The 26,053-nt window shown below is 37.5% G+C and overlaps 1 protein-coding gene across 26 annotated transcripts in view; it reads left to right on the top strand.

The window, feature by feature from the left end:
* Window positions 1–26,053, top strand: part of MAP2 (microtubule associated protein 2) — a 265,271-nt gene that overhangs the window by 128,480 nt on the left and 110,738 nt on the right. For all 26 annotated transcript variants that reach the window (XM_033859830.2, XM_033859827.2, XM_073807321.1 and 23 more), the window contains exon 2: window positions 4,755–4,822. The gene's annotated coding sequence lies outside the window, so the exon portion shown is untranslated. The remainder of the gene's footprint in view (window positions 1–4,754; window positions 4,823–26,053) is intronic.

Here is a 26,053-nt window from a genome sequence, read left to right as displayed (position 1 = left end):
TTAATTATAAAAATAGAAAGAATGGAAATTGCAGACTGCAGTATTAAATAGGATGGTTAGGTTAAGCGTCCTTGAGAAGATAATGTTTGAGGAAAGGCTTGAGGGAGGGAATGGAGTTATTTGGAAGAAAAGTGTCCACAGCCAAAATCTGACTAAATAAATTCAATTTAAATAAGGCAGGCATTATATAATATGGTGTTGATATAATGTTCTCTGATGTAACCTTTAAGATTCACCATGGTATTTGATTATTTCTAACTTGATATAATGAAATGAGGGTAGTGATTGACTAGGTGAGACAGGTATTTTTTTATTATAATCTATGCTTCTTAGACATAGGTTAATTGCAACAAGATGTTTAAAAACATACACAATAAACTCAAATTGTCAAACAATGAAGTTTTTTAAAAACACATGAGCATGTATCCCATGCATGTGGCTCTGTATACTCTTCCAAGAATAGACCAGATAGTAGTAAATAAAATTACCATGTCTTCCTCAGCTATAGGAATGTTTGTGTTCACACTATACATCATTTAAGTATGAACTGATGGAATTTGAAATAATCCTGAAAGTAAAAATTCTTGTTTCTGCTACTATCTTTTTCATGCACACCTAGAGCAATACATAGTCTGTCTTAAGTACCTGTCCTATAAAAATGGAAAAGTCTTAATTCTATGTTTAATTTATCTCTCCTATTCTGATACCTTAGAAGTGTTAAGCTGAATTACAACCTAATTAGCTCAGAAGTCCAGGGACTGAATTTCTGCGCCACCACTTACCAGCTGTGTGTCCTTAGCATTTAACTAAACCTAATTGGACCTGTTTCCTCAACTGCGAAAAGGAGGTTCCTAACAGAGTTGTTGAATAAAATAATGTGTTCAAAGAGGTTGGCACATTATAGGAACTTAATAATTTATATGAGAAGCATATCTTATGCCTTTTTAATTGGTCAATACCAGAATAACTGACTATACACAACTGAAGACCAGCCAGAGGTCATATATAATACCAGGCATTATAGCATCACAGTGATTTTTTTTTTTTTTTGATATCATGGTGATTCAGAGGAAGGAAAGAGCTTTGTGGCACTGTATCCTGGGAGAGTTCTGGAAGCCATTATAAAAGAGGACAGAACTTTAAATGGACTAAAAAGGAAGCATAAGATGGGGGTTGGAGAAAAAACAGTAGACTATTGCTGAAATAAACTATTGGTTATGGTGGGCACTAATGGGCAAGGTATGAAAGCCCTAGCTGGGAAACTGCTATGACCAAAGGCTTCAAGGACATAAGGAAAAAGTACCTCCATTATCCTCTCCTAAAGTGCTTAAGAAATTCAGACTAGTACACTTAAGGAACAAAACCAAGAGTCTTCCAGAAGAGCCACAGGGGTGAGCTAACTGAATTTGGGATCAGGGGATTCATAAAGATCAGGACCTGAGATGAAGCAGATATACCAGAGTGGCAGAGACATCGTGTCTCATCAAAGTGAGAAAAAGAACTGTGAACTTAGATTTCTGTTTACTTCTGTGTACCACTCAGTATAATTGAAGTTCCTTGAGGAGGAATGTTGTTCTCTTTTTTTCCCATACGTAGAACCTATCAGTTGTCTGAAATATATGTGTGTGTGCCATTAAAATTGGTTAAATGAGCCGACAAAGGGTGCTAGACTCATTCTCGTTGATTGAACCAGGTATCTCCAAATATTAAATGACTCCCGAGGAGTATCAAATATGTTTGGAAGCTGAGCTAATTTTTAAACTGACCAAGACCACTATGTGTGCTTTATGAGGTCTTGATAAAATGATTCATGTTTCAAGAAATGATAGTCTTGTGCATCGTTTTTTATGCTCAGAAGTGAACAATAGAGGACAGCATATTAAAACAAAACATTTGCTTTGAAAAATAACCTTCATGTCCAAAATCACTGAAGAAAAAAATAGACGTTTAATAGAAAGATCATATTTAAAAGGATACTTTTGAGGGGAAAAGAATCCTAACCACTATGTAGGATTCACTGAAACCTGAAATCTCTTGTAATTGTTACCTAGGGTAATCATATATTTTTTTTTACTGTGACTAATTTATTTTATAGATGACAACTGGGGACAGAGGGTAATAGTGGTGGCAGCAGCTGTATATTAAACATCAAAAAAGGCAATATGGCTCTACTTATCAATGAGTTAACCTAAAAGCAACGAGTCATAAGAACCGAATATCGAAAGAACATTTTATAAAGGAAATAAAAGCAGTAAAACATCAAGGTCAAAATCCTACTCACATTTTTTACTAAGTAGAACAGAAATATGCCCCCCAGTGGTTGCTTTGAGTGATTTTTTTTTTTTTTTTTTTTTTAATTTTGCAGCTTCATTATTTGGGTAACCCCAGGAAGGTTCACATTGTCTATAACTAGGAAGAACATTGGGAGGCTGATTCAATTCGATTGCCCAATTTCATGCTTGCAGAAAGAATGATGCCAGGGAGGATGGAGGGCCTAGTAAATGCTGATTAAGTTCAGGCTCTACAAGATAGGTTCACAAAAGGGCGATCATGCCAATCTGACTGCCAGACTGGAAATGAAAGAAAAGCAGTGACATAATTACCCCAGATTCTCCAGACGTCCAGTACAGTACAGCACAGCTATTAAACAAAGCTAGTCCTCGGATTAATTGCAATGCATAATTTTAAAGAGGAAGATCTCTGCTTTAACAAATAGAAGAAGGCTTAGAAAATCAAAGACAAAGGGTGTTTCTGGAATTTGTTGTGCTTGCAAACAGAATGGAAGAGAGCACATAACGAAAGTCACTTGGTGAGAGAAGAAAAACAGGGGACCCAAACCAGGAACCTGGGATGGTGTCTCTGTTGGATCTCCTGTCAGTTTTGTGACCTTGGTCAGATTCCCTGGGCCTCAGCTTTCACAACTGTGAGTCAGAGGGTGTGGACTAGGTTCAGAGGTGTCCATGAATCCAGGAGAGGGTCAGAGGCAAGGAGTGTCAGGATCCATGTCATACAAAAGAACCAGACTTATGAAAGCACAATTAGCTGGTGATCAAAAAGTAGAGAAGAAAGGTGGCTGATAGAGAATGCAGATTCATCCTAATGCGTTTGAAATCTAATATAAAACTGATAGACAGTTGTTTCCAGAAAGAAGAAAATGAAGCATGTCATTCTGTCTCTGAATTTCCTCCACTGTAGTCTCCTTCCATCTTCTCTATCATCACCTTATTTTTTTTCCTACTTTCTGTTTCCGGTAACCATGGTGATGCTCCCTCCCAGCAGTCTTCTTCACAGCCGGCCCTTTTGGTACACATGGCATTTTGCTACATTCACTGATGCAGGGAGCTAAGAATGCTGTAAAAATTAATTTATTTATTAACATTTTCCCCATCCCTTTTGTCCAGGAAATAAATGCAGGGAATTATTCCATACTTAACCTCCCTACATAAGGGGCACTGTAAAACTGGGATATCAACTGTTACTTTCAGTTACTAACATAAAGGGGATACTGATTATGTCAGAGATTCAATTCCCTGTCTTGGTCCTCAGGGACTGTAAAGTCTCGATACTCAAGCTGGTTGCTACCTCTTTTTTGCTTTTTTATGTGAAGGGGATAAAATAGATTGCCCCCAGAAATCACACATCAACCCTGGTTTCCTAATCCTCTTTGTTTTTTGCTGCATTCTCCCTTGTAAGGAAACCATTGCCAAGTGCGTAATTATCACAGTTACAAGGGGATTGAATTTTCCATTAAAAAATATACATAAATATAAACATTTCTCTAATGAGCACAGTTATTTATTTGGAATATAAATAAGCAATATGTGATACTCAGTTTCAAAAAATATTGTAATTTTCTGCTAATGACAAAACCTCAAAAATCTCTGATGCCATGAATGCAGATAATAAAAATTCCCATAAACTATTTTGTCATGTCCAGTTTATGTAGCCCAACTTCTTTGTAATCCTATATGCCGGAAAATGGTTTCTCTATTTAAGCATGGTGTGTGTGTGTGTGTGTGTGTGTATGTGTCTGGCATTAACACAAAGGAGAACAGATGATGACATTCATAGGCTTATAGACTCGACTCCTGGGGACACACTTGGATGGAGGCAATTAAGATGCCTGTCAGGCATTTGATACCAGAAGCCCCTATGCAAACCTCTAAATCATATGCCAGGGCTACATCTTATTGTCAGTGAATGATGGCGGAACTGGGTGGCTTGTCATCATTCTCGAAAATTCTGAGGCTAGTGAGCTCTCTCACCCTCTCCCACTCGCCTTATTTTCCTTTTCGCCACTGCGGGGACTTTTTCTAATTTGCAGCTTCCCTTTCCCCGACACACACAGACAGGAGCTGGTGGTTTGCAGACTGCGTCTGTCTGGAACTAGAGAGCCTGAGCCAGCCCGCGGAGATAATGCTAGGGGAGAAGGATTCTGCAGCAATTCTCAAAGGCTAGACTTGGGTGGTATCGCTGCATATGCTCTGGTAATGGTTTGGGTTTTTTTACATTTTATTTTGTTTTCTTTTTAATCCATTTTTCAAAGCATCTGCTATATGTGATCTCACAGTAAAATGCTTTTAAATTCCTTACTGGGCTTTCTAAAAATTCAAGTACTGCATTTTTTGTGCTACAGATCTCAAGACGTAGATTTATTATCTGGATATACGAATGCGTTTGCTTGCTGGTGAGTTACAGTTTTCAATATTTAGCTAATAAATCTATATATGAATTTTTTTCTTTTGTTTCGGTAGGTTCTTCAGCTTGTTGTCTCTAACCGAGGAAACATTGATTGGAAACTACTCATTCAGAAAAGTAAAAGGTACCACATGTTTTGTTTGGGTGTTTAAATGAGAGAAAATGAGGGAGGATTTGGAATGTTTTATTTAAATTAATCTCTCTATGGTTGGTCTTTTATCCTTAAGCCTACATTGATCATTGTCTATAGCATGTATGATTTGCTATGCCGAGAATGCCATTGTCCAAGGCTATTTTGATTCTAAGATGTCTAAAGAATTATGCTTTTTGTCTGTGCTGCAAGTTGTTAGCAAATATCAATATTTCTGGCTTTTTTAGGGATTTTTATCACTGTAACAGCTTTAAAAAATATCCAAAATTCTCTCTTAATGAAAAATTAAATAATTTGAATTTAAGAGAAATGTGCTAAGTAATGATTTTATCTGAGGGAATCCTGCTAGTAAGTGATATTTTTTAAATGGCTAAATAAAATGGCTTGCCCTTCCCAGGTAGAATGAGCACTAGAGACGAAAGCCCAGGGATGACTCAGTATTGTTGGGTTTTGCGAATAAAATATTGTAACTTCTTCACTGATGCTTTAGTCTTCAGCACTGTATATATTTAAAGGTTGAGGTTGTTCGTTATTGAAAGAACCAATTTTACATATGCTTTATTTAGCATTGACAGCATAAGAAAGTAATCTTTCATCTTGCCGTGAAAGCAGTTGAATCATTGATCCTGGGCCTTATGCCTTATGTGAAAAATATTAATCTTCAAATTCAACATCAGGATATATATTGATCGGAGATGCCAATTATGGGATTGTTAATTCTTTATGATGATCTTTGACTTGAACATATGCTCATGTCAGTAAAACCAATATTTGTAATTTGCCTTTTAAAAAACAGAAGACATTTTCCACCTTGCTGAGAAGATCAATACATCTTTTAAGTCTTTCCTTGGCATTCACCTCGAGTATCAGTCCAAAATATTTTATGCAGTAAGGTTTGTTTTCTTAAATGTACTTAAAAAAATGGCTAATGTTTAACAACTGATCTTGAAATACCAGAAGTATGCAAGTGTACACCTGTGAGTGTGAATATTTGTAGCAGTTGAAGGAGATGAACGCATTGTGCTTATTTAATTTTCTCTGCAATGTGTAATTATGAGAGCCTTAATTTATTCATTCCACAAGCACTTTTTAAGAGCCTTGCTGCGGTGGGTAGTTATTGTGGGAGAGAAGGAAGGTGCAGATGCCACTGTCACCCCCCCCTCTTCCAGAGTGTAGGCAGCGTCACATAATATTTTTGCACAGGAGAATGAATTCATTAAAATAAATCTGTGTGTTCTAAAAAAGGAAACTGCATTATTTCAGATATTGAACAAAATCTAATAGACTAGTCTCAGAGATATGTGAAATAGATTGTGTTTTTTTCCTCAGAAATTTCTCAGTGGAATCATGTATGAAATTTCCAAACAGGACTTACTATTCCTCTTGGATACTATAAAACCCTTAGGACCGTTCTCTCTTTTTAGGTTTCACTCAGAGTAAGTGAAAACATTTCATATTTGGTAATATATATATATATATATATATATATATATATATATTTGGTATTTTACCATCTAACTAAATTTCTACAGGATATATTTCAGGTGAGAAACTGTTTGTTTCCTGATCTTCAGACTCATTTAGCAACTCACTATATTAATTTTGAACTTTGGGGTATTTACGTGAATTGGAAAAGGATGAAGCTGTTATTTAACCACTAAAAAATGTATTCAGTATATTGTCAATAGGCATTAATCAGCTTTGTTACGATTTATCTGGGTATTAGAGAAGTGGCATATTACCTCATCAAAAGTTTCTTGATTCCTAGATTTTCTAGGACCATTTTAAAATTCATCTTGTGGTTTGTTAATAGATTTTGTGTAATAAATCAGGGTTTATTCAAATAGTCTGTTACATTGTCAAATCAAAATAGAATTTGGCTATTGGACTCTCAGAGAGTCAGGGACCTGTATCATGGTTTTTCTAATCAATATCATCTTGACATTAGTTAATTCCTTTACTGATTTTTTTCACTGAAATCTTCAGCATATAGAATAGTCCCTGGACAACAGCAGGAGTTCAGTAAATATTTATTTAATTATTTGATGGATAAATGACTTTGTCGATATTTCCCCCCATTACTTTTTTGTTCTTGTTTTTCATGAGATTACAGACTCTAAAACAGACATTTGGTCCATTTTTTTTTCAGTTACCCCAAATATTCATTATATGTTTCTAATTAATCAAAATTAATTAGATAATTAATATCAGGTAGAAAATCAGGCAAACCACGTGCCAAAATTTCTTCAGGCTGTATGCAAAAGGGTTTTTCTGGTCTTAGGTTAAGATGGAAAGAATTTTTGAAATGTCCCCTTTCACTTTCACCAGCTAAGGGAAAGACGCCAAACTGCAGTATGAGTTTTGCCTTATGGATGCTTCCTAAATACTACTCCCAGGCTTGGCATTGTTTACTGCTCTTCATGCCTTCAGCCAAAATTTTGCTGCAGCAGACGGGGCGGGGAGGCTGTTCTCTTTCTCTCTCAATGTAATACTAGGAATGATGTCATAATCTTCTTAAATGCTTCGTTGCTTATTATGGACTACTAAGTATGACATCATTTTATATATATATGCTTATATACATATATATAATCTGTAAGGAAACTTCTAGAATCATAATAGCTTTAGGGAATGCTATTCTTGTCATTTTTATTAATAAAACTATAATTTTTGTTATTAACTATGTGCTAGATAATATCCTAACATACGTTACTACATTTTAACTCTCTCTACAATCCGGGGAGATGGGTATGGTCTCCATATTATGAATGAACTGAGATTCCAATTGGACAGTCAACGCAAGTCTGGCCCAAAGGCCTTCATATTAATCACAGAATACTACATTTTTTTCTAGTAGATTTTTTGGCTCATAATCATCATTTTAATGTTTTATTATACACATGAAATATATGTTACTGAAATAAGGTTAAAACAGTATGCTTGTAGATTCTTGTTTATATATATATAAGGTAGGAGTGAATACATCTTCAAATACTTAACTGTAATGTTCAAGATCTGGTATATTTTATATTTTAAATATATATTTTATATTTAACCTGAGGATTTTTATTCTTGAAAGAAGAATGTCAGAGATAAATTAGTTTTGAAATAAGTGGATTCATAAAATATCTCCTATGTCATTACAGTGAAGTCATATTACTGAATTGCATCATCTATATAAGAAAATTAGCCAGAAAATTCAAGTGCTAAATAGTATAACTGATGCCATATCTTGCAAAGGCTTTTATTTTTTTTAATTGAAATCATGGCCGAAGTTTCATATGGCCAAAATGGATAAAGAAGCAGAAAACAGTGTGAAAATGCGCATGCGCCCTTAAAGTACAACTCACTAACCCAGAAGAACAACTGAGGGCACTAACAATTACACAAATATGTATTAGGATGGTCTAAGGGAGTAGAGGGAGTATATACAAGAGAACACCTTCTGAGCTCAGCTGGGTGCAGCGGATTAAAACCAGGAAGTAGCACCCAGGCTCATTGCAGGGCAGGATTACTAACAGTTGAGAAGAGACTCAACAGTGGAGGATGAGTCTTTTGAGGTGGAACTTAGGGATGAATAGAAATATTCAAGGGAGAGATAATGCCTGGAGGAGCTCTGAGAAGAACAAACGGCATTAGCAAAGGATCCAAAGGAAGTGAACATGCAAGAAAAGCATAGACTGATCCCATTTATATTCTGGAATGCAGGGCAAAAGAGGGGATTCTTAGAAGATAAGGATGGAAATATACGTGAATACTGTTAGGTTGTACCATGCCTAATATTCCTAATATTAGGAATGCCTAATATTCTACCCTTTTTGAACTACAAAATGAAAATTTCATTCAGTTCAACCTAATATAGTGAAAGAGGACTGTAAATGCCAAGTTGAGGAGTTCTTTTCAGTATTCACTGAAAATCTATTGACTGTATTCTGGATAGGAGACCTCAATTACCTACACTGTGTTTTCACAGGACTTATTTTATAGCTCTGTATATGACAGGGTTGTGTGTGAGAGCATATTGAAGAAAGCATCACTTTGGAAGCTGTCATAGGATAATCCAGGAAAAAATAAAGGCTCAAACAGGGTGTTGACAGTGGGCATTAAAAAAGAGGTCACGAAAGTGAAAGTTGTTTCCGAACTCAAATTTATACCCTGAGAATAGCAACCTCTTGATTAGTAGGAGGGATGAAAAGCAGAAGAACTCAATGGTGACTCTAACATTTGAATTTGACAGCTGGAAAAATCAGGGGAGAAAGGTAGGTAAAAGTTGCTTGAGGAAAGAGCCCCACTTTTATCTTTATCATATCCCTAGTCTCTAGCAGATAGCCTAGCACGTAGTAGACAGCCAATACATGCTGAATGAATGAGTGAGAGAGTGAATAAAATGAAGAGGCCAGTTTAGGCCATGATGGCTGGATGTGGGTGGACTGGTCTAGTAGATTGCAGAACATGTAGATCCAAAGCTGAGAAGAGAAATTAGGGAAATAGGAAGTGGATGACATTATCAAGAAAGATGAGAAGAGGACCAGAGAGGAAATTCTTGTTAGCATTCACCTTTAGGATGCAGAATGAGGGATGGGTTGACAAAGTTCAAGGAAGATTTTTTTTTTTAAAGCAAAGAAAAAAGAAGATAGTTGAAGTAACAGAAAACAAGGCTAGAATGCAAATTCTCCAGAAAAATTGAAGAATGAGAATAAATAAAAGACTGCTGGATTTATTATTTATTTCAGTTATGTTTTGTGTTATGAAAACAATAAATCAACACTTTGTAAAGTTTATAAAATTAAGAAGAGTATAAGGAAGGAAATAGTAGCCATCCATAATTACACAATCCAGAGATTATGGTTAACATTTTCTAAACCTTTTAGCTTGTTTCTTTTCCTCTATTGCATTTAAATTTACATAATCAGGATCAGAACCATACAATTTGAATTCTGCCTTTTTTTCCACTCATCTCTTACAGCATTTTGCCACCTGCATAATGTTCTGTCATGTAGACGTTGGACATGTTTATTCCCCATTGTTCCTAATTTTTCACTGTCATCACAATAGTGCAATGGGATACTTCGTTATGTCACTCTTACATGATATTTCAAGTGATTTCCAATAGATATTTCCTAACAACAGAATCACTGTATTCTCTATTGTCAAGTTCCTGGTCAGATATAATTTGCTGGTTTCAAAATTAGCCTCAGCTTTCCTCCAAGAAAGAGAATCTAAAATTACTTTAGCACCTGCCATGTGCCAGCCTCTGGCACTTTAATTATCACAGTGACTCCAATGTAGATTCTTATATCTCCACTTAAAAAATGAAGGACCAGGGACTGAGAGAATTGCACAAGTTTTAGGACCAGTTTTGAATCTGGGTCTGACTCAAACCAATCAAACTGTGGGGACAGAAACAAGACCTCGAGAAGTAAATAAGTAAATAAGGATATGAAAATAATAGGAAACATTCTTAAGAAGGCCAGGGTTCTCAGGAAAGAGAATATGTAAGGCAAGGAGGGCGGTGACTTCCCCTTCTCTTACTAACACTGAGAGTCCTAAACTGAAGGGGAGGGGGTCGGGGGGTGTGCTATGTATGGAAGCAGAAGAAGGACACACTTAAAGAGCAAGGTCCTAATGGAAGGGAGATAAAGAGCACAGACAGGGATTTGGGCTTGGCAAGCAAAATTCATCTTCCCTACAGATAAAAGTGAAAGAAAAGAGAGTGAGATTGTCTAGTGGTAAAGATATGGGGACCTTAACATATCATCCAGACTTAATCTCAGACTGGAGGAAAATTCACTTATTCATTCAGTGAATATTTCTTTAACACCAATTCCATGCCCTTTTCCTTCCCTAATGGAACTTTCTTTCTAGTGAGGAGAAATAATCAGTGGGTAAACAAAATTAAAAGACTCCTGAGTCAGCTATGCAGAGAATTGGTGATAAGGTATAAGAGTAGATACTGGGAGATAAGCGTCTCAAACTTTACAGCAGAGATGAATCAACTGGGGATCTTATTAAAATGAAGATTTGGAATCAGTGGGTCTGAGGAGGGGCCTGAGATTCTATATTTTAACAAACTCCCAGGTGATGTTGTTGCTTTCGGACCATGGACCATGCTTTGATTAGCAAGAAGTTAGAAGGCAAATTTCCAGACCAAAAAAAAAAAAAAAATTGATATGATAGGAGCTGTTGTTATGAGCGTGTCAAATGTGAGTCCTTCTCTTCTTGCAGTAGCACTACATACTTTTAAGCCTCTTTGATGGTGAGAGAGAGATTTGTCCCTCTTTAGCTCTAAGCTTTTTCAATTCCAATCAGTTATTTTATGAAAGCCATTGAACCAGTCCTAATGAGCTACATTTCGCTCTTTCCGCCCACGCGCAATGCTTTATCAAGCCATATAATAATGGATGCCTGTGGCTCAGGTTTGGGGATGTGAGTGCATATAACCCTGGGCCAGTTTCTTAACTCCAGCTCTGTTCCCTGCTTCATCATTTCCTTGGACTCCTCTCCGCCTGGATGTTCAGCACAGTCCTGGCCTGCTAAATTCTCTGGCCTGCTAGCTCTTCACATCCCTTATGTTCGTCTGTGCTTAGTAGCAGAGCTTCCCAATTTTTACCTCCTGTCTTCTTGCCACACACAGCCTAGCACAAGCCTTGGAGGACTCTCCTTAAAGTCACAGGAGGCTATTGAGCATAGTCTCTGATTTAAAGAATGCATTTTTTTTTTTCCCAACAAAATCATTTCCCTTTGGAGGACTGTTTCGGTTGGTGACAGCAAACTGCATTCCTCTGAAGGAAGGATGCATGTGTTTGTAGACGATTAGAGTGTTCAGAGGGGCTAAGTGTTCACAAGAAGACTTGACAGACTCCATCTGGAGGAGTGTCATCTTTCTGCCTCACTGCTGGGCTGTAACTCTCAATCTTCCCTTATAGCTGCAGGAACATGGGTGCCTCTACTTGGTTGATTCCTTCCACAGCACATGTTTCAGCTATGCAGTATCTAAGAAAATAACAAATCAAAGAAATACGGCATACTCGCCATCAAGGAAAAACACCTTAAGTGCATATTGAACACCTGTGATATCCTTACACTTATCAGCATTTCTCCTTTGCTTAAAAGGCTGGTTCTATCTCTAAGCCATGTCATGACCTGATCTGTAGACTTTGCCACTGTCATTTTGTAATTTGGCGTTTAACAGCCAAGTAGGCAGGCTCAGTGTCATTAGAAACTTTAAATTGAAAATTCCAGGGAATTATCAAATTCGTTTTCATATGAACAGAAGTCAGCTTAAATAGAAAAACACATTTCTTCAAGGAGAAAACTTGGGGAAAATCCTTGAGGAGAGAGACCATGTCGTAAGGCATCTTAGTACTTCTTAGTACTTCCTTGCTGACTACACAGAAAATGCCCTTAATACATATGCCAAGTTGAAGCTAAGAAAACGAGTGTGTGTGAAACTGTAGTTTTTCTGTAATGGACAGTGCTGGTCTTCTTTGCACAGTCAAACTGGGATTGGTAAACTTGCCAGAGTTTGAATACCATGTCTGTGCCCTTTCATCATTCATTCAATCGTTAAGAGTCTCAGAGTAGGCAAGATAATCTCTGGTGTTTCTGACGCAAACTCTCCCTCTCGCTAAAAAAAAAAGTCTGAATCAATCGTCATTTTTTGTGAATTCCACTTGGGTCTGCCTCAGATGGTTTGAATTAACCTTTCTTCAGATTATCTCTGGTGTTAATGACTCTGGATTATGACCATTTAAAGCAGCGGAAGTACATTGATCCACATCTGGCAATTGTTAAAAGAAAGCTACTCCATTTAACAGATCACGATGAACATATATTTCTTTGCATTGTGTAGGAATTTAGGAAATGATGTTTCGTTTCGGGAAGATCTTATGTTTTATTTCTAAGGTGAACAATATTTGTACTTAGTTTTCTTTAAAAATATTTTCTTGCTCATTGTAGAATTTTCTCATGCTAAGAGTTCATTGTTATGTATACAGAATAAGATGCAACACGTAGGTGTTTAGGATTCTTCTCACATAGTGTCTAAGAGCAACTGGTTAGCACAATTTTGGGTATAGCTGCAGGTGAATTTGTGATATTCTAGAATCTTAAAAAGCACACCTACACTGCCAATACTTTAAATAGTTGGGGACAGAAATCCCTAAAATGACTGACTTTCCAAGACTTTTTTTGGTACTTGAGGAAATATGAGATCTAGCAATGAAAAAAAATTTAAATCATACAAGCACTCATGGTCCTGAGTAATTCAAATAACTCTGGTCACACTGCTGCACTTTTCCTCTACAAGACAGTGGATAGTCCAGTAAATCAAAGGGACATAATAAATGTAATATATAGCTTAATATGTGCATGCATTTTTAGTTCTACTCTGTATGTTATGCTCACAAAAAGACCCAGGATGTAGACTTTGGAATATAAAATTGTTAAAATAATGTGACCAGCTAAGAAGTTGCATTTAGATTTTAAGAAGAAAAAAATCAGTACCTCTTTTTAAGTGATACAAAGCATTTTCTAATACATGACATCACAAAGCTCACAACAATCTCTGGAATGGGAACGGCAGATCTTGTTATATTTATTACAGATGAGAAAACTGAAGTGTAAAGAAGGCAGTGACCTACCCAAGTCACTCCACTAGAAGATAGTTAACCTGGGCTTGTATACTCGTTCTGGCCCTGAAACCTTTACTTTCTACTGCCATGCAGCCAAAACAGATAAATGAGTATATTGTCCTAAATCTAGACTGTTTTAATAATGCACTGACTTGACTGCTAAAATAACCCATTCCAAGATAGCTGTGACCTCCACTAAGTGGATTTCCCTGCTCTCCCCAAAGACTCCTGCTCTTTAGAATCCTGGATGAGCATGGCGTGGACCTCAGTAAATACTAGAAAAAAATATCAGTTTTTACTGAAATGGTTTTAAACTTTTCAGTATGAAAAGGAGCTAAGTCTAAATATATCACAGAACATGTCATCTTACTGATTTAAAAAGCGTTTGACGGAGGGATAGATTAATAAGAATTCGTTATTTAGTTCTAAGTTTCACAGAATTTTAGTCAAGTGGTAGACAGCTCAGCAAGAACCCAGGATCACAAAGAAAATGATTAAAGCTTCAGAAAATCAGATCTATGGAAAAACATTTTAAAAACCAGGCATTGTATTTTGCCTAATATTAGGATAATTATAAGAGCTTATGAAGAATTTTGAGCTGGAAGCTGTGGATCTCAGTTCTGACCTCAGGGTAGCACATGTAAAGAAAAACGATAACCTCAGAGGCCACTGAGTAGGGTCAGAGCTGAGGTCAGTGTCTCAAGGCAGCACCAATAGGAATGAATCCACTGAGGACATCCTCATTACAGTGGCCCACCTCTTGCCCAAATTCTTCTGTCCACCACCCTCATCCAGGCTCTCAATGCCAGAGGTACCGAAATGTTTTTATCTGCTCTCCCTGCCCTGAACACCATCACCCCATTCCTCTCACAGACAAACTGTAATGTAAGCTCTTCTTTGTGTTCCCATGTTTTTCCTTCCAGTGGTTCTTGCTTGCTCTCTTGAGCTGTGCTGGTCAATGTGGTAGCATCTAGCCAGAGGCAGCTACTTAAATTTAAATTAGTTAAAACAAAAGATAATTAAGGTTTACTTCCTTAGTCATACTGACCACATTTCAAGTGCTCCATAGCCAAGTTATTTTTGTAGAACATTACATATCATAGTACAAGTCCATCACCACAGTGCTTCTTTGGCGAGAGCATAACCAAACCCTCACCCGAATATCCGAGGCCTACAGTGACTCCTGCATCCCTCACTACCCTTGCACACACTCCACTCCACACACTTCTCTCCTCCTCTCCCTCATCCTCATTGCTACAATTATAATTAAATAATAATAACTCTTATTTATTTAATGTGTATTATGTGCCAAGGGCATACATTTTCAGAAGAAAAAGAAGAAGAAAAGGAGGAGGAAGAAGGAAAAGGAGAAGCAGCAGCAGAAGCCACCCACACAGTAGTTTCTTTATCCCCAGTTCACAGAAGAGGAAAATGAGGTTTAATGAAGTTCAGTATATTTCCCAAGGATAAATCGCTAATAATTAGTGGAGGACGAAGTAAGACCCAGGTCTGCTGGCCCCAAAGCCAGACCTTTTACCCTGTACCAGTGGTTCTTAACCAAAGACAATTTGTCCCCCTGCCAGGGCTCATTTGGAAATGTCCAGAGACATTTTTGATTGTCATAACTGGACAAGAGCTATTGATATCTAAAGGGTAGAGGCCAGAGACGCTGCTAAGTATCCTTAGCAATGGATGAGGATGGATGAACTCCTTACAACCAAGAATTATCTGGCTCCAAATGTCAATAATAATGCCAAGATTGTATGTTTTCTGTCTCCTCCCACAAACGAATTTAAATTCTAAAAGTATGGGGACTTTGCTTTGTCCACTATTTCCCCAGTGCATTGGCAACTACTTACTGTAGAGTAGGCATGCAATGTATATTTTTGAATGAGTGCTGAATTTATTATTTTGGAATTAATCAAATACCTGCACATGGTAAAAAAAAACAATCAAGCCAAACAAAGGGACCAAAATAAAATTAGAGTCTGCTTCCCTAAACCCATCCTCAACCTCATATCCCAGTGAAAGCCAGTTTAATAATTGCTATACTCTAAGAACTCTTCTGATTCTGATTCAGTGACTTTAATCTCTTGCAACCAAATTTCTTTCTTGTAGACTGAGGTCAGCACACTTTTTCTATAAAGGGGAAGATAGTAAATACTCTTAGTTTTTGAGGGCTGTACAGTCTCCATTACAGCTAATCATACAGCCATTGTAGCCCAAAGGAAACATAGATAGTAAGTAAATGAATAGGCATGGCTGTGTTCCAATAAAACATAATTTACAAAAACAGGTGGTGGCTGTATTTGGCCCATGGGCCATAATTTCCCAACCCTTCTTCTAGGCTATATTCCTTTCTCCCTGTACTTTCTATCTCATGTTACCTTTTATTATATTCCATTTCTGTTTTATTGGAGCTTCTTCTAAAGGCATTTATTCATAGATGGCAGGTTATCGATAAATTTGAGTTCTTACATGTCTCAAACCATGTCTTCATATAGTACTCATACTTGATTGGTAATTTGGCTAGATCTGCAGTTTTGCTCTATTATATTTTAGCATCCAGTGTTATTGATAAGAATTCTGATATCAGTCAGGTTCTCATTCTTCTGTGAATAACCTTGATTTTCTTTTTCTTTATAGTAAATTTTAGGAGTTTTGTGCAATTTCAAAAGGATGTGTCTATATGTAGGTCTTTTAATATTTATCTCATTTGACAATAAGATTATTTAAAGTTAGTTATTACTTTAAATTATTTAAATCTTTTAAACTAAAAGACACTTTCCTCTCTTCTTTTTCTGGTTATCTCTGCCTCTGTCCCATATTTAGAGGATTCTTATTTATAAATGCTGGACTTACTGGATTGATCTGTTTCATCTCCTTTTTCACATATTTTTAAAATCCCTTTTTTCACTTTTTCTACATTCAAGGAGTTTTTTTCTTCTTCTAATCAGCTGAATTATTATTTGCCTTTAGTCCTGCCAATTCTATTTTTTAATTATATATTTTAAATCATATGTTAATTTACAGGAATTTTTTTCTTATTCTCTGATAATTTTCTGTAATTCATTTTTGGAAGGAAGTTTATTTTTAAAGTATGCAATTAAAAAAAAGTATGCAATATTCTTTCACATGCCTCTGAAAAAGATGCCTATAATTATAAGTTTTCTTCTGTTCCCTGAATCATCTCTGTTTCTCCAGGAGTCATTTTTTTTAAATAGATCATTATTGGAGTATTATTGCTTCACAATACTGTGTTAGTCTCTGTTGTACACCAAAGTGAATCAGCCATATGCATACGTATGTCCCCATATCCCCTCCCTCTTGAGCCTCCCTCCCACCCTCGCAATCCCACGTCTCTAGGTCATTGCAAAGCACTGAGCTGATCTCCCTGCGCTATGCTGCTGCTTCCCACTGGCTATCTATTTTACATTCGGTAGTGTACATATGTCGATGCTACCCTCACTTCGCCCCAGAAAAGACAGCCCTCAGAATGGGAGAAAATATTTCCAGGAGTCAGTTTTAGAAGTATTTTTCTATTCATGCCTCTGGTTTTTCTCAGATGCCTTGATTTGAAGGGTTTTTGTTTGTTTGTTTGTTTTAATGAATGAAGAACTAGGCTGAGGATCATAGGTAGCTATTGTAAGTTTCCTCACCGAGAAGGCTGACTGCAAGTTCTGGGTAAGTGAGCTGACTTCGTCAGGAGCAGGCATCCCAGCAGGAGCATGGAGGTGGAACTAGCAAGTGAACAGGTTAGGGTCCCTACAATTCCGCAATGTGTTTCAGTTCTTCATGGGTTTATCCGTACCAGAACTGTTTCCAAAACTGATAACCTGCTTTCATTAAAGACTAGTTTTTATTTTTACTGCCGGGGGCAAAACCTTCTTCCATCAGCTAGAAATGTAGTAGCAAAGGAGAAGAAGAGAAAGGGTCTCAATTGTTCTGAATACGTTTCTTAGTGAATTGCCATATTGGTCTCACAGCCCCCTTGGACTCTGTATTTGAAGACTTTCAGCTTGGAGTTTCTCCAGGTTTCCTTGGGATGGACCTGCTGAAACTCCTAGCAGCAGTTTCCCTGGTGTTTTTTCTCTATCTCAGCCTATCTGTATTCTGACTTCTAGAATATCTTCAAAATTTTTGTTAGAGTTACATTATTTTTCAACATTTTTATCATTTTCATAGCATCCATATATGTTTACACTGCACTTTTTTGTGCTAGTTACCTTGTTCTACCTTTACTATTTACTAGCTAATGGAAAAATTATTTCCCTTTTCTGGGCCTTTTTTTTCCTATAAAATAATGATGGTATCTGATTTTGAGGGTTGAGATGGAACATATGAATGCATGTTGAAAGCTGTAAAGTAGAAAACAAATATAAGCTATCTTTATATAGAAGACTTTGTCAAGGATCCAGAGTAACCAGTAAATCCAAACCTGGAGATTAGCCACAGTTACAGGAAAACCCCTTCCCTACCCAGTAGAAATTGCAAGGTGATGCCAAGTTGACATTAGAACTAAAATGCTGTATGCGATGCAAAAGAACCAGAAATTATGTATTAGTAGCAATACTAAAATAAGCAGTTGTTCATGGATATATTTTTTTACCTAATGGAAGGACGAAGATAAAAGTAGATCAAGAATGTAGTTGAAATACTATAGTTAAATTAAACAAATGTGAATTTTAGGTTTAGCATAGAACGTACAACTTAATTTTGTGTGATCCTTTTTCTTGACAGAATTAAGAATGTGAATATTTAGGTAATAATGAGTATAATGTAGTGCTGTTAATTAGCTATCAAAAATATTATTTCATATGGTTTCAGTTCATTGAAAGTCAGTGAAGTTGGAACTTGAAGCACCCAGGAAGAGGAAAAGTTTTTAAATGGCAGTAACAGTAGAGTGGCTTAATTGTAAAAACTGAAAAAAAAATGTTAAGAAAAAATTAAACGTAGAAAGAAAGTTAAGAGTCACAGAGTCTTTGACTTCAGCGTACTGGGAACCATTTGTGGATAATTGATAAAAGGACTATTTTTCCTAATTCTTAAAACCCAACATCTTATTGATAGCCTTTATTATTAGAAACAAACTGAGAACACATCAAACAGACAAAACATGAAATAAATCAACGTGAATGTATGCTGAGTGATGCAGATACGATGTGCTATCTGACTGCTATCAATCCTCATTTTCTGCATGCAGTTATTATTCCAAAGTTGAATGTCTGTAGAGGATAAGTCACCAGCCATAATTAAATGTTAGTGGATCCAGTGACATAATTTAAATTCAAGGCCTCATTCAAAGGAATGTGAATAAAATGCATTTGTTTGGCTTTTTATGGCCACTATTAAAAGTAAAGGAAATGAGACCATAAACAACTATGTTCAAATATTGGCACAGCTGAGTCTGCTTTGTGGCAGTACGAAACCATATTTATTGATGGGGAAGCTCTGTTTAACTTACCCAGCCCATCTATATTGTAATTGAGGTTTAAAACTGTACTTGGCAACTTAGGCCAAATGCATAGTGCTAATTCAAAGTGAGTTCATTTTGATGTGGTTTAATTTTCTGTTGTTTTAAAAGCCTGGTACAATTTATAATTTTTATTTTTTTTTTCTAATCCATGCCTAAGACCTTAGCTGATAATTAAGGAGGTACAGATTACTTTTGCCCCCAATACTGATTATCTCTTTCTTCCTCAGTAATAATACGACCCCAACTTTTTGGAGGATTCATGATCACATGGCCATTCAGAATAAGATCCAGAATTCCAGCCTCCCTTGTATATAGGTGTAACCATATGACTAATTTCTGGACAGAAGGATATGAACGAAAGTTGTATGTGAAGCTTAGCTCAACTGCTTAAAAAGAAGGAGTGTGCTATTCATCACTGCTTCCTCCTTTCTGCTGATGGGAATTCATACGTAATGGCTAGAGCTTCAGCAACCATTTTGAATATGAAATAATCTTGTAATGAATTTCCGTTTCGTTTAAGCCACTGTTATTTGGAGTTTTCCCATTACTTACAGCCTAACCTAGTCATCATTTTTTTTTTTTTTTTTTGCGGTACGCGGGCCTCTCACTGCTGTGGTCTCTCCCGTTGCGGAGCACAGGCTCCGGGCGCACAGGCTCAGCGGCCATGGCTCACGGGCCCAGCCAATCCGCTGCATGTGGGATCTTCCCGGACCAGGGCACGAACCCGTGTCCCCTGCATCGGCAGGCGGACTCCCAACCACTGCGCCACCAGGGAAGCCCCCTAGTCATCATTTGTATACCAACTTTGCAACCTTATATTTACTTTCAAGAAAAGACTCTGAAATGTCATTTTAGCAAGTATTATTGTTGACTATATAAATAATGTTTATATTAAAATTGCTACCTAAAATATACCTGTCCAGTCAGTTACTAAGTCCCATCAGTTCCACTTCCTAAACAGTTTTCAAATCCATCCATTTCTCTATCCCCAAAGGCTGTGTTAGTCTGTCTCCCATCATCTCTGATCTTAACAACTGTGACAGATTCCTGCGTGGACACTTGCTCCATACAAGCCGTTATACACGTAGTAGCTGGACGTATCTTTTAAAAATACAATATAATCATGATATGCCTGTATTGAAAACCATAGTATTCACAATAAAGTCAGGAATCTATAAACTGTGCTACAAGGCCATCCGTGATGTGGCCTCTGCCTGACTTCTTCAGCCCATCCTGAGTTTACTGCCTTGGGGTTATTGCACTTATTTTCCTCTTTGCCTGGAGCACTCTCTCTACTCTCCTCACCTCCCATTCCACTCCTGTTTCTTCTGTCCCTCTACTTACTAAGTCCTGCTCATTAGTTATGTCTCAGATTTCATGGTTAAGCCTTAAGCCATCTCCCAGCCTCTGGTCTAATATAGGCCTGTGTATCACATGCTCTCATAGCACTCTGCATTTCTCTCACTTATATTTATCAACTTAATGCATGTCTGTCCCACAAGACTAGAATGTCCATTGAGTGTCTGTCCCATTCCTGACCATAACCCCAGAACCCACTGAAAGAACTGGGACAGAGTAGGTGCTCAAAGAACAATGTTGACTGACTGACAGACTGATCCTTTATTTTCTTCTTTTTCCCTAAAAAGCATAGCTAACTGACATCTCAACCAGAGTTCCACTTATCAAAATCCCATGCATTCCCTGGGTCATCCAAACCATGCATGTGCTCTCACCTTTTAATTAGATATTTATTGTATTTTTTCTGCCCCCACCCATTTTTTAAAGACTTCATTTTTTTTAGAGCAGTTTTAGGTTTACAACAAAATTGAAAGGGAGATACAGAGATTTCCCATACACCTCCTGCCACCACACATGCATAGCTCCCCCATTATCAGCATCACTTACTAAAAAGTGGTACATTTTTCACCAAGGGTGAACATTGACACATCATAATCACCAAAGTCCGTAGTTTTTACCTTAAGGTTCACGCTTGGTGTTGTGCATTCAGTGGGTTTGACAAATACATAATGATACATGTGCATCATTGTATCATACAGAGCACTGTCACTGCCCTAAAAAGTCCTCTGTGCTCCACCTATTCATCTCTCCCTCCTACCAGTAATTACTTTTCTTGAGATCATATACAAGACTTGAATTACTATTTGGGCACACGTTCTAGAAAATATGAAGTTTATTTTTTAATACTAACAGCCTCTATTTAAAAAGCTGTTTATTATAATTGCCTTCATCCCAACAGAGCAGAAACTTCTGGAGGCTATGGCTGTTATTGCCTTTTGCAAGCAGAATGTCTGGCACATAAAAGACATTTAACAAATGCTGGGTTATAATGCAGTGAAATAAGTACAGACTTTGAAGTTAGATACCCTTGGGTTCAAATCCAGGATCTGGCCCATCATCAGCTATGAGAAATTGGGAACTTATCAAGACTCGGTTGTATAAAACGGGAATGATAATAACAACCTCATTAGGATATTGCAGGAATTAATGAAGATAATTTACATAGCAGAAGCTCTATATTTGGTAGTGATTATTATGACTTTCCAAGTTTATATTTCTCCACCCCCTTCTTAACAGACAAGGTGGATGCTCAGTTCTTTATGTTGTTTTGATGCTGAGTGATATAAAGTTGATAAAGGTAAAACCTAACACTAAATAAAAAATAAGACTTATAAAAGAAGTGTGGAAGGTACTGCACAGTTTGGTTTACTGTGCCCCTTTCCTTTCTGCCCACCCCACCCCACCAAAACAAAAAAGACAATGACAGGTGAAAAGCAGCAAGACAAAAGGTAGAATTGTGTTAGATCACCCAAGGTCACCAGAAAAGCCTGAAAATTATATACATTCTAAATTACACCACCTGAGGCCACTCTGCTCTTAGGCGAGAAGCTGACTTGGGGAGATGTTAAGAGTTTCAGGGGTCTCCCTTGAGGCTTATCTGCAATGCAGATTTTTCTGAGCCTTTCCTAACTATTTCAGCCTCCAGACCAACCAGCTGCTCTCACTCCTCCCAGCTGGCTTAATAGGATTTATCTTCTCTACAACACGCTTCCTGGGTCATCCACCACCAGAACCGATTCTGGATAGATGTTTGTCCCCTCCGAATTTGAAACAAAATCCCTACCAATCCCCAGAGTTGCAAGGGTCCATTATTGCCGGACTCAAAGAAAGGTGAATTATTGAGTAATTATTTCCCACTCTCTGCCTTTGGCCTCATAGATGTGATCTTTTGCAGGAGCTCTCCATCAGCCCCTGTTGCAGAATCAAAAGTGACACATCTCCTTGTAGGGCTGGTGGAGCTGAGACACCATGGGTAGCTCGGAGGCCACTGCCTAGAATTTGCAGCCTTCCCTAGGTGTTAGTGCTACTTGGGGCCGACTGATTTCAAATGCTCTGCTGTTGCTTCTCTGCAGGACTCCATCAGTTAAGCTAGGATTGTGACTATGCAACCCTTCCTGCAGGTTCAGGTTATGCTTAATTTGCGTGCACAGATTCATGCCCAGTTTTTTATGACTAGCAAGCATATTGTTGAGAGGCTAATAGCTCATGTCAGTTCAGGTTTAAGCGTCTCCCGTGGACAGGTGTGTGCTCTTGGCCAGTGACTCTGGGGAGATAGGTTTCTCACCAGTAAATTTCAATCATACTTGCCTCAGAGTTGTTGTGAGGAATAAATGTCACATTGATTGTGAAGTACCTAGCAAGATTGTGAAGTACTTTACAAATTTTAATTTTTAAAGACTTAGACTTTGTATCTATAAATTAAAATTAGGTTATAAAACAGACTCTCCACCTAACGACATTTCTACTACAAATCAGTATGTACTTAGAGATGGTCAGTAAATGGAGGCTGGTATTCCAATTATTTTATTTGTATTTATTTATATTTAGTGACATACACTAGTTATAGTTTGTCAATTAATCTTTTCCAGTTCTCCCTCTTTTTTTCTTTCTTTTATTTTTTAGTCAAAATAATGTAGAATTTTATTTTTGGAACATTTTATTTTTGGAACATTCCCATTTGGAATTATTCCTTATTCTTTTTAGGCTTAATTCTGACCATGTTTCATAATTAAGGAAAATAAATTTTTGAATCTAGAGGGAAAATGCTATTGATTTTCATAAGATATTTAATAATCTTTGACATGTAAAACATCCTTTAAAAAAAGGTAAATAGCTATTCATTATTTATAAAGAGAACTTTAATGAATTATGGCCAAAATAACAGTGAGCTTGGAAATCAGTATGCTATAGAGGTCTGTTCCTGGGAGTTTAATTATTTTAGTGTCTTTTCCCCCTTTTCTTGCTAATGACTTACCAAGTATGTAAATGAGAAAAATACTGATTAATTCTGGGTTCCATCAGTAATGGTTCTTGGGCTTCCCTGGTGGCACAGTGGTTGAGAGTCCGCCTGTCGATGCAGATGCAGGGGACACGGGTTCGTGCACCGGTCCGGGAGTATCCCACCTGCCGCAGGGCGGCTGGGCCCGTGAGCCATGGCCGCTGAGCCTGCGCGTCCGGAGCCTGTGCTCCGCAACGGGAGAGGCCACAACTGTGAGAGGCCCGCTTACCGCAAAAAAAAAAAATAATAATGGTTCTTAAGTTTACTGCGAATCAGTTCTGGAAGGTTGTCACATTTGACTGGCAATACATTTTTCTGTTAGGACCTGCAGATAAGAAAGGATAAGGGATATTCAGCATCTTAGTCCCCTTTGAAGGAGTACTACTTATATTTTTAAAGATAAATCTTAATTTTCAAAGACACCTTGTATCTACAAACTAAAATTAAATTGTAAAACAGACTTTCTACTTAATGGCATTTAAAGAAAGACCATTTGTTTACTTATGTGACATGCATAAACTCTTCCAAGCTTTAAGTTTCATCTTTATAAATTCCTCTTTTCACAGACATTTTGTGTGAAAAATCTCCCAAACTAATTTCTACAACATCTGACTCAAGCATATAATGTTGTCTTTGTTGCTTTTCTAAACTACCTGTTCATCTTTTAAATTTTATCTAGTCTGAAAGGAAATTGCCTGATATGCCTAAGCTTCAGTTTTCAGCTCAAATGAAGGTCAACCATTAATTTGCTTTTTATATTCTCCCCCAAAATGAAACAAATCAACTCTCTGTTAAAAAGAAAAAGTTGGCAGATCGCATTTACTACGGAGGTTAAAAATGTCGTTGGCTTTTAAAACAAATATAAAACTACTAAAATTTTTTATCTTCAAATTCATTTAGGTAGAATTAGCAAATATGCCAGGAGGCAGTAGGCTACCCATTTGGTGATAAACTAAATGCTGATGAAAACACTGCATTTGATTTCACATACTCCTCTTCAGCTGGCTTGGAGTCACCTTGGCCTCCCTGAGCTGTCAGAAGATTGAGCCTTTTGTAAGTTCTCTGGATCAGAATCCCAGCACGTTGAAGAGCTACTGTAAATAGGAAGATGAATACGGAAATAAATCCTAAACCTCTTTTACTAGTATTGGTAGTTAATACCTACTACCGATAAAAGTACATATTTATACTGGCGATCTCTTTTAATGAACTCGCAGAACAGGAACCAGCTCTCCTGACAACTGAAAGAGACCAAGAAGACTCAGGTTATTGTAAGAACCTTAGTGGATTCTGAGCATGCCAAAACTGGACTAACTCTGTTACCAAACTCAGGTTCGGCTGTTCACTGCTCAAAAGCCAATAATTTGAGAAGCGAGTGTCAGTAGAAAGGAAAGGTGCTTTAATCAGAAAAGCGGGCAATCCGGGGAGAAGCTGGACTCGTGTTCAGAGACCAACTTGGAAGATTCTGTCAGCCAGGACAGTTTTTAAAGGAAAAGGTGGGGGGAAGAAAATGAATCCTCAAGGCAGGAGGTTGGGTTCTGCATCATTCTCCATTGCATGCAGACTGGCTGACTCTCTCTTCAGATGTTATCTTGCTGGAGTGATCTGCCTGCAGGACTCCTTAGGGGGCTGTTGCCTGTAGATAGCTAATCATTCTTTAACTACTTCATTCTTCATTCTTACTTCTTTTTATCTAGGAAAAGAATCGGCAGGTTAGGCAGGGCATAGTGTGCATTCAGAAAAGCATAAATCAGGAATTAGTTTCAACTGCTTAGTGATCTCATTCCTATAATTAGGGTTATAAGGTTACAGGGGGACAGAAATGGGTAAACAAGAAAGAGGCAAAAGAGCTGCTTTCATCTCCACTCCATTGGGGTTTTCATAAGAGTGAAGAGCTACCTATGGTGCTCGGGGCCACTTCGCTGAAGTAAATACTACACATTGGAAATTTACTACCAAATCTTAAAATGGCTTCACAACTTGCCCCATTTTCTGGAAATAGGAAGCATAGTGTCAAGAGATGCTTTGGCGACCACACCTCACTGGCAGCCCTAGGAGGGAGGCTACTGATTCAGGCAGACATCTCTAGTTCAAAAATCAGTAGCTTGAACTGAGACCATTTACAAAAGAAACTGCTTAACCTCAAATATCAAAGAAAGATAAGACATCCTTAACAAAGAGGACTACTGGCTGTGCACTGTCATTGTTTCATTCAACTCCACCAGGAGTCCAACTGGCTTCAATCATGGGGACAATAATAGTTAGTTGAATAGGACTGCCTGTTCAGACCTTGGCTTCAGACCTGGTCTGAATAAGAAGTTTCTGGGAAAAATAAACCCCTCCATTTATTTAAGGTTAAAGTACAATGTAGAAAGTACAATATGGCATGGCTATTATTATTTTTTCTACCTAGCATGTTGCTCATGACAGATGCCCAAGTACTAATCAATAATCGACAGAAAGAACTTTATCACCTCCAATGTGCCTTCATAGTTATTGTGTCATTTGATGTAGAAACTTAAAGAAAGTGGGGCTTAGCACAGACCATTGACCTTGTTGTATGTGTAGAAGAGGGAAACAGGGCACAGAATAATTTAAGGGCACATATTCAAAGCTTTTCTGCTTGATGGTGGGCAGCCCCTTTTGCTCCATGTTAACAGCTAAGTGGGGAGAGGAATTACCCACACTCTTTTATCCCTCTATGACTGTTTCTCCTCCCTTTGTATCCTTTTTTGACC

This window comes from Tursiops truncatus, chromosome 7 (assembly GCF_011762595.2).
Source record: "Tursiops truncatus isolate mTurTru1 chromosome 7, mTurTru1.mat.Y, whole genome shotgun sequence".
Lineage (NCBI taxonomy): Eukaryota > Metazoa > Chordata > Mammalia > Artiodactyla > Delphinidae > Tursiops > Tursiops truncatus.
The sequence above is the reverse complement of the archived record's forward strand: the minus strand, read 5'-3'. Positions and strand labels throughout refer to the sequence as shown.